The 13847-nt window shown below is 45.9% G+C and overlaps 1 long non-coding RNA gene across 1 annotated transcript in view; it reads left to right on the forward strand.

The window, feature by feature from the left end:
- The window catches only part of LOC141759874 (uncharacterized), a 60802-nt gene that overhangs the window by 35312 nt on the left and 11643 nt on the right, over positions 1–13847 (forward strand). The window contains exon 2 of the long non-coding RNA XR_012592215.1: positions 8989–9301. This is a non-coding gene — a long non-coding RNA (uncharacterized LOC141759874). The remainder of the gene's footprint in view (positions 1–8988; positions 9302–13847) is intronic.

Here is a 13847-nt window from a genome sequence, read left to right on the forward strand (position 1 = left end):
TTCCCTTCTCTCTTCTTTAGCTCCTTGTCTCACCTTTTCCTCTCCTCATTCTCCTCCCTTCCTTTCCCTCCCTCGCTTCATTCATCCCGCTCTTGTTCCCACGTCTCAGTGGATGACGGAGAGAGCACTTCCTCAGATCTCTTTAAGTTTTTTTAGCTCTTTTTGTCATCTTAGTTTTTTTTCCTCTTTAACTCACTTTGTGAATCATCGCTCCCCAGAGAGGGTGAGTGTTAACGTTTGACTTTCTTCTCTCCGAGGAGTTCTGGTTGCTTTATGTAACCGACACACAGTGAGCCAGGTGTTGGTTGTGTCTATGAGGAGTCAGAGGTTCAGGCCTTAAAGGTTCAAAGCCTGGTTGTTGATCTCCGGCTCAGAGGGTGATGACGTTAAGCTCACGCATGCACGCACACACACACACACACACACACACACACACACACACACACACACACACAGGTCTTTATTGAGCCTCTGACTCTTTGAAGCCGTCAGACGGAGAAAGTTTAGTCAGCGTCGACTCGCGATCGATTGTCATCCTTAAAGAAAGATTTCACTCAAATCTGAGATCTGTGACTTTCTTCATGTTCAAACTGCAGCAAAGAGCAGAAATATCGTCACTAGAAACATATGTTACTGATCTTACTGGTGTAATAATAATAATCACTTCATTATAAAAATAAGGAACATTTCAAATGACCACAAAGAGACACAAACCAATCACAAAGAGACACAAAATGACCACAAACAGATATAAAATGACCACAAGAAGACACAAAATTACCAAAACAAAGACACAAAAAAAAAACACAAAGAGACACAAAACTACAAAGAGACACAAAATAACTACAAAGAGACACAGAAGGACCCCCCTCTCTCTCTCTCTCTCTCTCTCTCTCTCTCTCTCTCTCTCAGACTGAAAGCAAAACAGGATGTTTGTTTCTCTGATCATCCATAAATGAAAAGTCGATCACAACAGGCTGAAACTAGTCTGAACAGAAGAAGCAGAAGGAAACTGTGTGAGGAGAGAGTATGGAGAAATGCTTGGAGATGGAAATAGATGTGACCTGAGCTGACTGCAGGTGTGTGCTGTGTGTCAAAACATCTGCTTTCAGATCTTAATCCTCCTAATCATCCGGGCTCAGCCCTCTGGGTGGACTCGCATACCTCCTTAAATAGTTTCACTTGTAGATGAAAAGCTGGCTGAGCTGATCTCTGAGGCTTTGAGAGAAACGCTGGGAGAGTTCATCATGTTCAAAAAGTCATATTCTCAGAAAGGTTGTCATCCATCTAGCTCTCCTCTAATCGACGGATAAATAAAGTCAAATGTATTTTAATAACTCTTTGAATGACATCTCTTCTAACTGGAGTCTGTCCAGAGGATCTACAGCATCGACCGTTTGTTTAAAGCAACCCGTCTCCCGGAAGGCGGACGAAGAGCGCGATATTACAAAGACATTCCACGTGGCACGAGGACGCATTTTAGTGTGTCATTTCGGTGTGTCGGACGGCCACCAGCCCGCCGGTCGGATGGCCGGCTACTTAGCTAGCTCAGCTTGTCTGTCTGAGTGTAAATAATAAATCACATCACACTCTCTCTTCTGCGTCTCCGGTTTTCAGGCCGGGATGCAGAAGAAGACTTTTCTTTTTTTTTGGTTCTGTAAATTCTTTTTGCATCAAAACTCTCAGAACTAGTTTGGTTTTAAATGTAGTGAAAGAACAAGTTGACTGGATTAGTTTGAACCTGAGTTTAAACATGAATCATTCAAAGTTATCTGGATGCAGATTTCATATTCTAATATTTATTATCCACCTCTTCTCCGTTGCTAACCATGGTGACGTGTTGGTAACCATGGTGACGTGTTGGTAACCATGGTGACGTGTTGGTAACCATGGTGACGTGTTGGTAACCATGGTGACGTGTTGGTAACCATGGTGACGTGTTGGTAACCATGGTGACGTGTTGGTAACCATGGTGACGTGTTGGTAACCATGGTGACGTGTTGGTAACCATGGTGACGTGTTAGTAACCATGGTGACGTGTTGGTAACCATGGTGACGTGTTGGTAACCATGGTGACGTGTTGGTAACCATGGTGACGTGTTCAACATGTTAGCTAACGCTGGCTAGCAACTATTGTTGGCTTGTTTCTTTAACAACGGCTGAATAAAATGCTAGTTTGTCTCAACATGTGCCGTCACTCACTCTCCAGGATCACCAGAGGTAGTTGAGAAAGTTAACATGAACCAACGGGACCAGATTAGACCGCTAAGCCGCTGGAGACTACTGCAGGAGGAGGACACGGCTGGATAGACTGTCTCAGTCAGTTCTAATCCACGTACTTCCTGAAGTACACTCCAATGTAGTGCACTGTGTGTACTCTGTACTTACTTGAGTAGTGTGTGTATTTCAGCGGGGTAGGGTCGTCTCTAATGGAATACTCTGCGCCGCACTGACCGGAAATGACGACCGCAACATTTGACCGCGGCTCGCTACTAAAATATCTTCCTCTTCTTCTTCAGGGTTTTACGGCAGCGGGCATCCTTTGTGTTGCTGCTGCCTCCTTCAGGTTTTACCCGCCAACTACCTGGTCAACTACCTGGTCAACTACCTGGTCCACTACCTGGTCCACTACCTGGTCCACTACCTGGTCAACTACCTGGTCCACTACCTGGTCCACTACCTGGTCCACTACCTGGTCAACTACCTGGTCCACTACCTGGTCCACTACCTGGTCCACTACCTGGTCAACTACCTGGTCCACTACCTGGTCCACTACCTGGTCAACTACCTGGTCCACTACCTGGTCAACTACCTGGTCAACTACCTGGTCCACTACCTGGTCCACTACCTGGTCCACTACCTGGTTAACTACCTGGTCAACTACCTGGTCCACTACCTGGTCCACTACCTGGTCAACTACCTGGTCCACTACCTGGTCAACTACCTGGTCCACTACCTGGTCAACTACCTGGTCCACTATCTGGTCAACTACCTGGTCCACTACCTGGTCAACTACCTGGTCCACTACCTGGTCCACTACCTGGTCCACTACCTGGTCAACTACCTGGTCCACTACCTGGTCCACTACCTGGTCAACTACCTGGTCCACTACCTGGTCCACTACCTGGTCCACTACCTGGTCAACTACCTGGTCCACTACCTGGTCCACTACCTGGTCCACTACCTGGTCAACTACCTGGTCCACTACCTGGTCCACTACCTGGTCCACTACCTGGTCAACTACCTGGTCCACTACCTGGTCCACTACCTGGTCAACTACCTGGTCCACTACCTGGTCAACTACCTGGTCAACTACCTGGTCCACTACCTGGTCCACTACCTGGTCCACTACCTGGTTAACTACCTGGTCAACTACCTGGTCCACTACCTGGTCCACTACCTGGTCAACTACCTGGTCCACTACCTGGTCAACTACCTGGTCCACTACCTGGTCAACTACCTGGTCCACTATCTGGTCAACTACCTGGTCCACTACCTGGTCAACTACCTGGTCCACTACCTGGTCCACTACCTGGTCCACTACCTGGTCAACTACCTGGTCCACTACCTGGTCCACTACCTGGTCAACTACCTGGTCCACTACCTGGTCCACTACCTGGTCCACTACCTGGTCAACTACCTGGTCCACTACCTGGTCCACTACCTGGTCCACTACCTGGTCCACTACCTGGTCAACTACCTGGTCCACTACCTGGTCAACTACCTGGTCCACTATCTGGTCAACTACCTGGTCCACTACCTGGTCAACTACCTGGTCCACTACCTGGTCCACTACCTGGTCAACTACCTGGTCCACTACCTGGTCCACTACCTGGTCCACTACCTGGTCCACTACCTGGTCAACTACCTGGTCCACTACCTGGTCCACTACCTGGTCAACTACCTGGTCCACTACCTGGTCCACTACCTGGTCCACTACCTGGTCAACTACCTGGTCCACTACCTGGTCCACTACCTGGTCCACTACCTGGTCCACTACCTGGTCAACTACCTGGTCCACTACCTGGTCAACTACCTGGTCCACTATCTGGTCAACTACCTGGTCCACTACCTGGTCAACTACCTGGTCCACTACCTGGTCCACTACCTGGTCAACTACCTGGTCCACTACCTGGTCCACTACCTGGTCCACTACCTGGTCAACTACCTGGTCAACTACCTGGTCCACTACCTGGTCCACTACCTGGTCAACTACCTGGTCCACTACCTGGTCAACTACCTGGTCCACTACCTGGTCCACTACCTGGTCCACTACCTGGTCAACTACCTGGTCAACTACCTGGTCCACTACCTGGTCCACTACCTGGTCCACTACCTGGTCAACTACCTGGTCAACTACCTGGTCCACTACCTGGTCCACTACCTGGTCAACTACCTGGTCCACTACCTGGTCAACTACCTGGTCAACTACCTGGTCAACTACCTGGTCCACTACCTGGTCCACTACCTGGTCCACTACCTGGTCAACTACCTGGTCAACTACCTGGTCCACTACCTGGTCAACTACCTGGTCCACTACCTGGTCCACTACCTGGTCCACTACCTGGTCAACTACCTGGTCCACTACCTGGTCCACTACCTGGTCCACTACCTGGTCAACTACCTGGTCAACTACCTGGTCCACTACCTGGTCCACTACCTGGTCCACTACCTGGTCAACTACCTGGTCAACTACCTGGTCAACTACCTGGTCCACTACCTGGTCCACTACCTGGTCAACTACCTGGTCCACTACCTGGTCCACTACCTGGTCAACTACCTGGTCCACTACCTGGTCCACTACCTGGTCAACTACCTGGTCAACTACCTGGTCAACTACCTGGTCAACTACCTGGTCCACTACCTGGTCCACTACCTGGTCCACTACCTGGTCAACTACCTGGTCAACTACCTGGTCAACTACCTGGTCCACTACCTGGTCCACTACCTGGTCCACTACCTGGTCAACTACCTGGTCAACTACCTGGTCAACTACCTGGTCCACTACCTGGTCCACTACCTGGTCCACTACCTGGTCCACTACCTGGTCAACTACCTGGTCAACTACCTGGTCAACTACCTGGTCCACTACCTGGTCCACTACCTGGTCAACTACCTGGTCAACTACCTGGTCCACTACCTGGTCCACTACCTGGTCCACTACCTGGTCAACTACCTGGTCAACTACCTGGTCCACTACCTGGTCCACTACCTGGTCAACTACCTGGTCAACTACCTGGTCAACTACCTGGTCCACTACCTGGTCCACTACCTGGTCCACTACCTGGTCCACTACCTGGTCAACTACCTGGTCAACTACCTGGTCAACTACCTGGTCAACTACCTGGTCCACTACCTGGTCCACTACCTGGTCAACTACCTGGTCAACTACCTGGTCCACTACCTGGTCCACTACCTGGTCAACTACCCACCAACATATCTGCCTGCTTTGTTGATCCAGAATACACAGAAAACGAAAGCAAAGTGGAAATTACGTTTCCAACGTCGCCGCTGCCGTCGTCTACGATGTGTCCTCCTGTTGGCTGAAAATGCAGCGGTATGTTTCCATATTGTTTTCTTCTGTTATCTACGTAGCCCGTAGACGTCTATAAGGTACGTTGTTCAGCACCAAGACAGCTCCCGCATCATCTGACGCCATTTTCACACGTTTGAATAGCGGTCGTGGTCGCGCCCCTTCAGCTACGCAGCCGAGATGGAGACAGTTGAGTGTGGAAAGTGTCCAGCGTTCCACACTCAACCATCTGACCGTTTTGAGTACAACATCCGGGTACTTTGAGTGCACTGCATGATGGCCAACGGCAGCGCTGTAGAGATAAACTGAGGGCGTATAGATCTCTGGATGTCTATAGTTAACTATCCTTCAGTAAAGTCAGTCACAAAGAGAGTCGGACGATATCGGAGAAGCGTTTCAGAGACGGAGAGAAAGGGTTGCTGTTAGCAGAAGGCAGAATACGAGACAGCAGAAGGAGAGGAAGAAGACGTAAGATGTACGGGTGTCAGCAGTCGAAGTTGTTTTGCAGTACAATATGTGCAGTGTTTTTCGGTGCGTCTGGATTCGGAGCAGACGTGTTTGCTCCACTCGCAGTCTGAAGTGTACGGAGTATAAATAGGACGATAAATTAAACAGAAAAACCAAACTTTGGTCAAGATGTGGAGTTTCTGAAGAACACTGTTTGTGTAAAGCAGCAATTAGAGGCAACAACGGAGATTCAGGTTCCACAAACAAAAAGCTCTCATTATAGAACCTGTCTGTCTGCGTTATCTCACTCACCAAGACAAATACACACACGTAGGACTGTCTGCACACATAAACTATGTACTCACACACACGTATATATATATATATATATATATAGAGATAGAGAGTTTCTATAAACTAGTGTTGAAAAGTTAGTAACGTGCTGCCACAGAGCCAATCGTGTTCAGTCAGGAGTGTGAGAGGATAAATCTACATGTCTGAATGCTTTTCATGCTTTTAGCTTGTAGAAAGTCCTCTTTACAAAAACTGAATAGTTACAATTTTTCAGACATTTTCACATATTATTCGGACATTTTTTTTTATATTTTTCAATACTTCTTTCACATATTTTACTAATAATTTTCTGACATTTTTCAGATATTTTTTAATGTTTCTTTTCACATATTTAAATAATACTTTTGGGATATTTTTCGAATATTTTTTGGACATTTTCCCTCATTTTTCGGATATTTCTCAATATTATTTCACATATTTTACTAATACTTTTTTCTGATATTTTTCTGATGTTTTTCACATATTTTACTAAGAATTTACGGATAATTTTCACATATTTTTCAGACATTTTCCCAGATTTTTCTGTCATTTTTCGGATATTTTTCAATATTTCTTTCACATATTTTACTATAAATTTTCTGACATTTTTCACATATTTAACTACTATTTTTGGATATTTTTCTGATGTTTTTCACATATTTTACAAATAATATTTCAATATTTTTCACATATGTCTGAATGGTGTTTGATAGTTTTAGCTTGTAGAAAGTCCTCTTTACAAATGTTATGATGTTATTTAGAACATGGAGAACAAAACGGTGCAACCAGACTGACAGCTGAAGGAGACGTCGACCCGTCAGAGCACCAGTTGAACCAGAACAGAAGAAACCAGCAGTTGCTGGGTGAAGAAACTGGAAGCTGAGCATCAAGATGTGTGCAGATTTAAACAGGAACAGGTTCCTGTTTCAGTGTCAAGGTCACAATAATAATAATTATAATAATTAACAGCTGCAACGTGTTGCTTCAGCATAATGTCCTCACCTTTAAACAATGTGTGGTAGTCCAACTCCTCACAAAGCTGGAAGTACAACATCACACATGATGACATGAGCAGTTTACATTAAAGCAGACGTACCACATAACAGCCCCGGGGCTCATATAACACACATTTCAACACACTCCGATCCAGCTGTCAGCCAGCTAGGAAAGACTTCACACATGTACTCCACACACACTCATGACTACCACAGATGGAGCTCAGGTTGCCGTACTGTTAGCTTGTTGCACCGATCGGCACATAACATCAACGTCTAACAGAGATCTGAACGTGTTGGACGGAACAGAAAACATACTGATGATTTATCTATTCCTAGTCTTCCCAGTAGTTGAGCTAAAAATGTAATGTTGTTCCTGAGGATGGCGCCACAGGAAAGGTCAGGAGGTCAGATCAAAATCTGGCCCGAAAGAAAAACAGCCACAGCTTCAAGAAATACAAGAAATACGCTCACTAAAGGACAAACCTCCATCCCAGACGGTGCTTTCCTACGCTGCAAGAGTGTGTTGATGAAGCACTAAGTTGTTAAATTTTACTCATTTAGTGACTGGCTAGTTAGCGACGGCCAAAAACCAAGATGGTGACGGACAAAAACCAAGATGGAGACGACTAAAAACCAAGATGGCGACGGCTAAAAACCAAGATGGCGACGGCCAAAAACCAAGATGGAGACGACCAAAAACCAAGATGGCGACGGCCAACATTGACAAAGATTGACAGCGTTAGTTGGTTGGTTGGTTAGTTGGTTAGTTGGTTAGTTGGTTGGTTGGTTGGTTGGTTGGTTGGTTGGTTGGTTGGTTGGTTGGTTAGTTAGTTAGTTAGTTAGTTAGTTAGTTAGTTAGTTAGTTAGATGACATGTTAATTCTTACTAGTTTCTGATGAAAACGGCTCCATTAGATGAGAAAAGATCTATTTATAACCGTTTAGATTTCCATCTTCTATCTTATCTGACGTTTATAACTTTTCTCCACGTTTTACGTTCTAGCAGTGTGTGTGTGTGTGTGTGTGTGTGTGTGTGTGTGTGTGTGTGTGTGTGTGAGAGAGAGAGTTTTCATTATGTGAGCGTGACTGACTGACGCTACAGACGCCTTTGAAGCGCTCTGTGTGTGACCTCATGACCTGCTGCGTCTGTTCTCCACATCTGTGTTAACCCGTTCAGCGTGTGATCACACACCTGGACTGACATCAGCCCGACACCACAACAAGGCGTCACTTTCTTTAATGACTCAGCGGAGAACAACATCACATCTGATGTGCGATGTCGATGACTCGACACACATCAGACAACACGCACACAGTCCTGACATCACTTCCTGTCTGTCCCACTAGCTTCTGTATCACCGAGGGGTTCTATTCCTGAAGATGTGAAACGCAAACTACACAAGAGTCAGAGGATTACTGTCCAGACACTAAAGGTTTAATGTGGAACCTTTCCTCAGATAAATGTCTAAAAACGACAAGTCAGCTGTTAGTCCATTAAACTATTTAATCTCACTGTTCTATCTGTTCTAAATGAACCTTAAAGTCCAGTATTCAATCCTCTTATCAACATGGGAGTGGACTAATATGCTGCTTTATGTAAATGGATGTATATATTTATTATTATAAATCAATGAACAACACAGATCAATAACAGATATTGATCCAGAAACCCTCACAGGTACTGCATTTAGCATAAAACAATATGCTCCAATCATAACATGGCAAACTGCAGCCCAACAGGCAACAACAGCTGTCAGTGTGTCAGTGTGCTGACTTGACTATGACTTGCCCCAAACTGCATGTGATGATCATAAAGTGGGCATGTCTGTAAAGGGGAGACTCGTGGGTACCCATAGAACCCATTTACATTCACATATCTGGAGGTCAGAGGTCAAGGGACCCCTTTGAAGATGGACATGACAGTTTGGAGCGTTATTTAACCTCTTCATGACCAGCTAGTCTGACATGGTTGGTACCGATGGATTCATCAGGTTTATAGTTTACTATGATACCAGTAGTAGTAGTAGTAGTAGTAGTATTAGTAGTAGTATCAGTAGCAGTAGTAGCAGTATTAGTAGTATTAGTAGTAGTATCATGGTTGATACCGATGGATTCATCAGGTTCTCTAGTTTCAGATGATACCAGGATCTTCACTCTGACTTTAAAACGGAGCTTCTTCAACCTAAAAACCAAACCAGAGAAATCTGTAGTTTTAATCAAGGCATCGTAACAATGAAGACAACAACTCCCATGATCCCACGCTGCTTCACCGCGACACCAAACCCTGCTGTGACTGTTCTGACAGAGCGACCCCTCATATATCAGACGTTTAATACATTCTGAATAAATGAACATTAATAGAAAGCTATCTTCAGATAAACGATGACAGGATGACATCATCATTCAGGAGGACTTCCACGTTAATGACGACCTTAAAAGGAAGTGTGTGTAAGTGTGTGTCTGTGTGTGTGTTCCAACACCTGTAAAACCCTCCAGCAGTGATTAGTCAGCGCTGAACGCCCAGCGAGCTGTTTGTCCTGGCTCTGTGTGTGTGTGTGTGTGTGTGTGTGTGTGTGTGTGTGTGTGGCAGACGTACAGGAGATGACTCAGCAGGTTCTCCTGTTTGAGATCGGCTGCTTCACCACAACACACCACTGAACACATGAACACACACTGAAAGAAACGTCACACACACCCCTAGAAGTAAATGACCACTAGAACCTTCTAAATGATCAGTAGAACCTCCCAAATGATCAGTAGAACCTCCCAAATGATCACTAGAACCTCCTAAATGATCACTAGAACCTCCTAAATGATCAGTAGAACCTCCCAAATGACCACTAGAACCTCCTAAATGATCACTAGAACCTCCTAAATGATCAGTAGAACCTCCTAAATGATCAGTAGAACCTCCTAAATGACCACTAGAACCTCCTAAATGATCACTAGAACCTCCTAAATGATCAGTAGAACCTCCTAAATGACCACTAGAACCTCCTAAATGATCACTAGAACCTCCTAAATGACTACTAGAACCTCCTAAATGACTACTAGAACCTCCTAAATGATCACTAGAACCTCCTAAATGACCACTAGAACCTCCTAAATGATCACTAGAACCTCCTAAATGACTACTAGAACCTCCTAAATGATCACTAGAACCTCCTAAATGACTACTAGAACTTCCCAAAGAGTAGAACCCTCTGTGTTTAAGACAGACACGTGGGTCTGATGTGTAAAGTGGTCTACATGCTGCTGCACTAACAGCAGTTTTCTGAACTTTATCCAGTAAAGTGGTGAATGAAGTGGTGAATGAAGTGGTGAATGAGGTGGTGAATGAAGTGGTGAATGAAGTGGTGAATGAGGTGGTGAATGAAGTGGTGAATGAAGTGGTGAATGAAGTGGTGAATGAGGTGGTGAATGAAGTGGTGAATGAAGTGGTGAATGAGGTGGTGAATGAGGTGGTGAATGAAGTGGTGAATGAGGTGGTGAATGAAGTGGTGAATGAGGTGGTGAATGAAGTGGTGAATGAGGTGGTGAATGAAGTGGTGAATGAAGTGGTGAATGAGGTGGTGAATGAAGTGGTGAATGAAGTGGTGAATGAGGTGGTGAATGAAGTGGTGAATGAGGTGGTGAATGAGGTGGTGAATGAAGTGGTGAATGAGGTGGTGAATGAAGTGGTGAATGAGGTGGTGAATGAAGTGGTGAATGAAGTGGTGAATGAAGTGGTGAATGAGGTGGTGAATGAAGTGGTGAATGAGGTGGTGAATGAAGTGGTGAATGAGGTGGTGAATGAAGTGGTGAATGAGGTGGTGAATGAAGTGGTGAATGAAGTGGACCCGGGAAGAGGCAGCTGTGGTTTATGTGGTTCTCGTGCATTCAGACAATGTTCCTGACATGTTTTCTGAGAACTATGGACCAGCTCTGAGTTGACCGTGACGTGGGAGGAACGTTTCTGGGTTTAGTGGAGCGGGATGGTTTCAGACTGTAATCCTGCAGAGATAGGCCGCCAGACCAAAACCACAACACAGAGAGGCAGAGCGTGAGCAGGAAACTAATGAAGCTAATCAACAATCCAGAACCAGAACCACACAATCAGGACGTGTTTCCAAAACCACACACACATATACACACAGCGAGGGCAGCAGGAACATCAGGGAGAGTTTAACCACAGCGCTGTTCGTACCTCGTGGGAACTCGCTACAGGTAACACAAACCTGTTCAGAATCACAACAAAATGATTTCCAGCTCACCAGGATCGCCTGCGTTTCTCCCACAATGCACCACAACATCTCACGGCTACATTTTAAACTTGATCCATAGAGAGCTGCTGCTGACGGGAGTTCAGTCACCTACAGGGAACTGACCATTCATGTCAGAGATGGACACACTATCACGTCACTAAAACACGCCACAGACATCACTAAAAACACGGCACTAAAAACACGCCACTAACGCCTCTAAAAACACGCCACAGACGTCACTAAAAACACGGCACTAAAAACACGCCACTAACGCCTCTAAAAACACGCCACAGACGTCACTAAAAACACGGCACTAAAAACACGCCACAGACATCACTAAAAACACGCCACTAAAAACACGCCACAGACGTCACTAAAAACACTCCACTAAAAACACGCCACTAAAACACGCCACAGACGTCACTAAAAACACACCGCAGGCGTCACTAAAAACACGCCGCAGGCGTCACTAAAAACACGCCACTAAAATCACTAAAAACACGGCACTAAAAACACGCCACTAAAATCACTAAAAACACGCCACTAAAACACGCCACTAACGCCTCTAAAAACACGCCACAGACGTCACTAAAAACACGGCACTAAAAACACGCCGCAGACGTCACTAAAAACACGCCGCAGACGTCACTAAAAACACGCCACTAAAAACACGCCACAGACGTCACTAAAAACACGGCACTAAAAACACGCCACAGACATCACTAAAAACACGGCACTAAAAACACGCCACTAACGCCTCTAAAAACACGCCACAGACGTCACTAAAAACACGGCACTAAAAACACGCCGCAGACGTCACTAAAAACACGCCGCAGACGTCACTAAAAACACGCCACTAAAAACACGCCACAGACGTCACTAAAAACACTCCACTAAAAACACGCCACTAAAACACGCCACAGACGTCACTAAAAACACGCCGCAGGCGTCACTAAAAACACGCCACTAAAATCACTAAAAACACGCCACTAAAAACACGCCACAGACGTCACTAAAAACACACCGCAGGCGTCACTAAAAACACGCCACTAAAATCACTAAAAACACGCCACTAAAAACACGCCACAGACGTCACTAAAAACACACCGCAGGCGTCACTAAAAACACGCCACTAAAATCACTAAAAACACGCCACTAAAACACGCCACAGACGTCACTAAAAACACACCGCAGGCGTCACTAAAAACACGCCACTAAAAACACGCCGCAGGCGTCACTAAAAACACGCCACTAAAATCACTAAAAACACGCCACTAAAAACACGCCACAGACGTCACTAAAAACACGCCGCAGGCGTCACTAAAAACACGCCGCAGGCGTCACTAAAAACACGCCACTAAAAACACGCCGCAGGCGTCACTAAAACACGCCACTAACGTCACTAAAAACACGCCACTAAAAACACGCCACTAAAAACACGCCACAGACGTCACTAAAAACACGCCGCAGGCGTCACTAAAAACACGCCACTAAAAACACGCCGCAGGCGTCACTAAAACACGCCACTAACGTCACTAAAAACACGCCACTAAAAACACGGCACTAAAAACACGCCACAGACGTCACTAAAAACACGCCACTAAAAACACGCCGCAGGCGTCACTAAAAACACGCCACTAAAAACACGCCACTAAAAACACGTCACTAAAAACACGCCACTAAAAACACGCCACTAAAAACACGCCACTAAAAACACGCCACTAAAACACGCCGCGGACGTCCCCGTAGTGTGTATCGTACCCGACATTCGACCGTTGTAACCATAGTAACACATTCTGTCCACTAACAACTAGAACTTTTCGAGGACACAGGTTAAAAACACCTGAGGAAGTGTCTGTCTCGGTGCTATAATGGAAGTTGACCTGTATCAGCAGTCTGAGATGAAGAGAGGACATGTCTCCGTTCAGCCGGTGTGTCCTCAGTGTGTCCTCAGTTCATCTCCAGCAGCTCTTACAGTGATGCATAATGTAAAGGAGCTCTTTGAGTCCAGGCAGCGGCTCTAAAGGCCTCTCCAGAACCAGAACATGCGTCCCACCACCGTCACAGAAAGCTCTGATGCATTATGGAGATGGACTGAATGTTTTGGGGACATCATGCTCATCTGAGGTTTGACTTTTCTGTGCTCGTACCTCGTTCCTCGATCGTGCACAGACTTTACAGCAGAGTGGAGATTAAAAGCAGATAGATGTGTGCGTTGTCCTCCTCGGGCTGGACGACGGCAGGCGTCCTGAAGGCGTCCTGAAGGCGTCCTGAAGGCGTCCTGAAGGGACAC

This window comes from Sebastes fasciatus, chromosome 21, assembly GCF_043250625.1.
Source record: "Sebastes fasciatus isolate fSebFas1 chromosome 21, fSebFas1.pri, whole genome shotgun sequence".
Lineage (NCBI taxonomy): Eukaryota > Metazoa > Chordata > Actinopteri > Perciformes > Sebastidae > Sebastes > Sebastes fasciatus.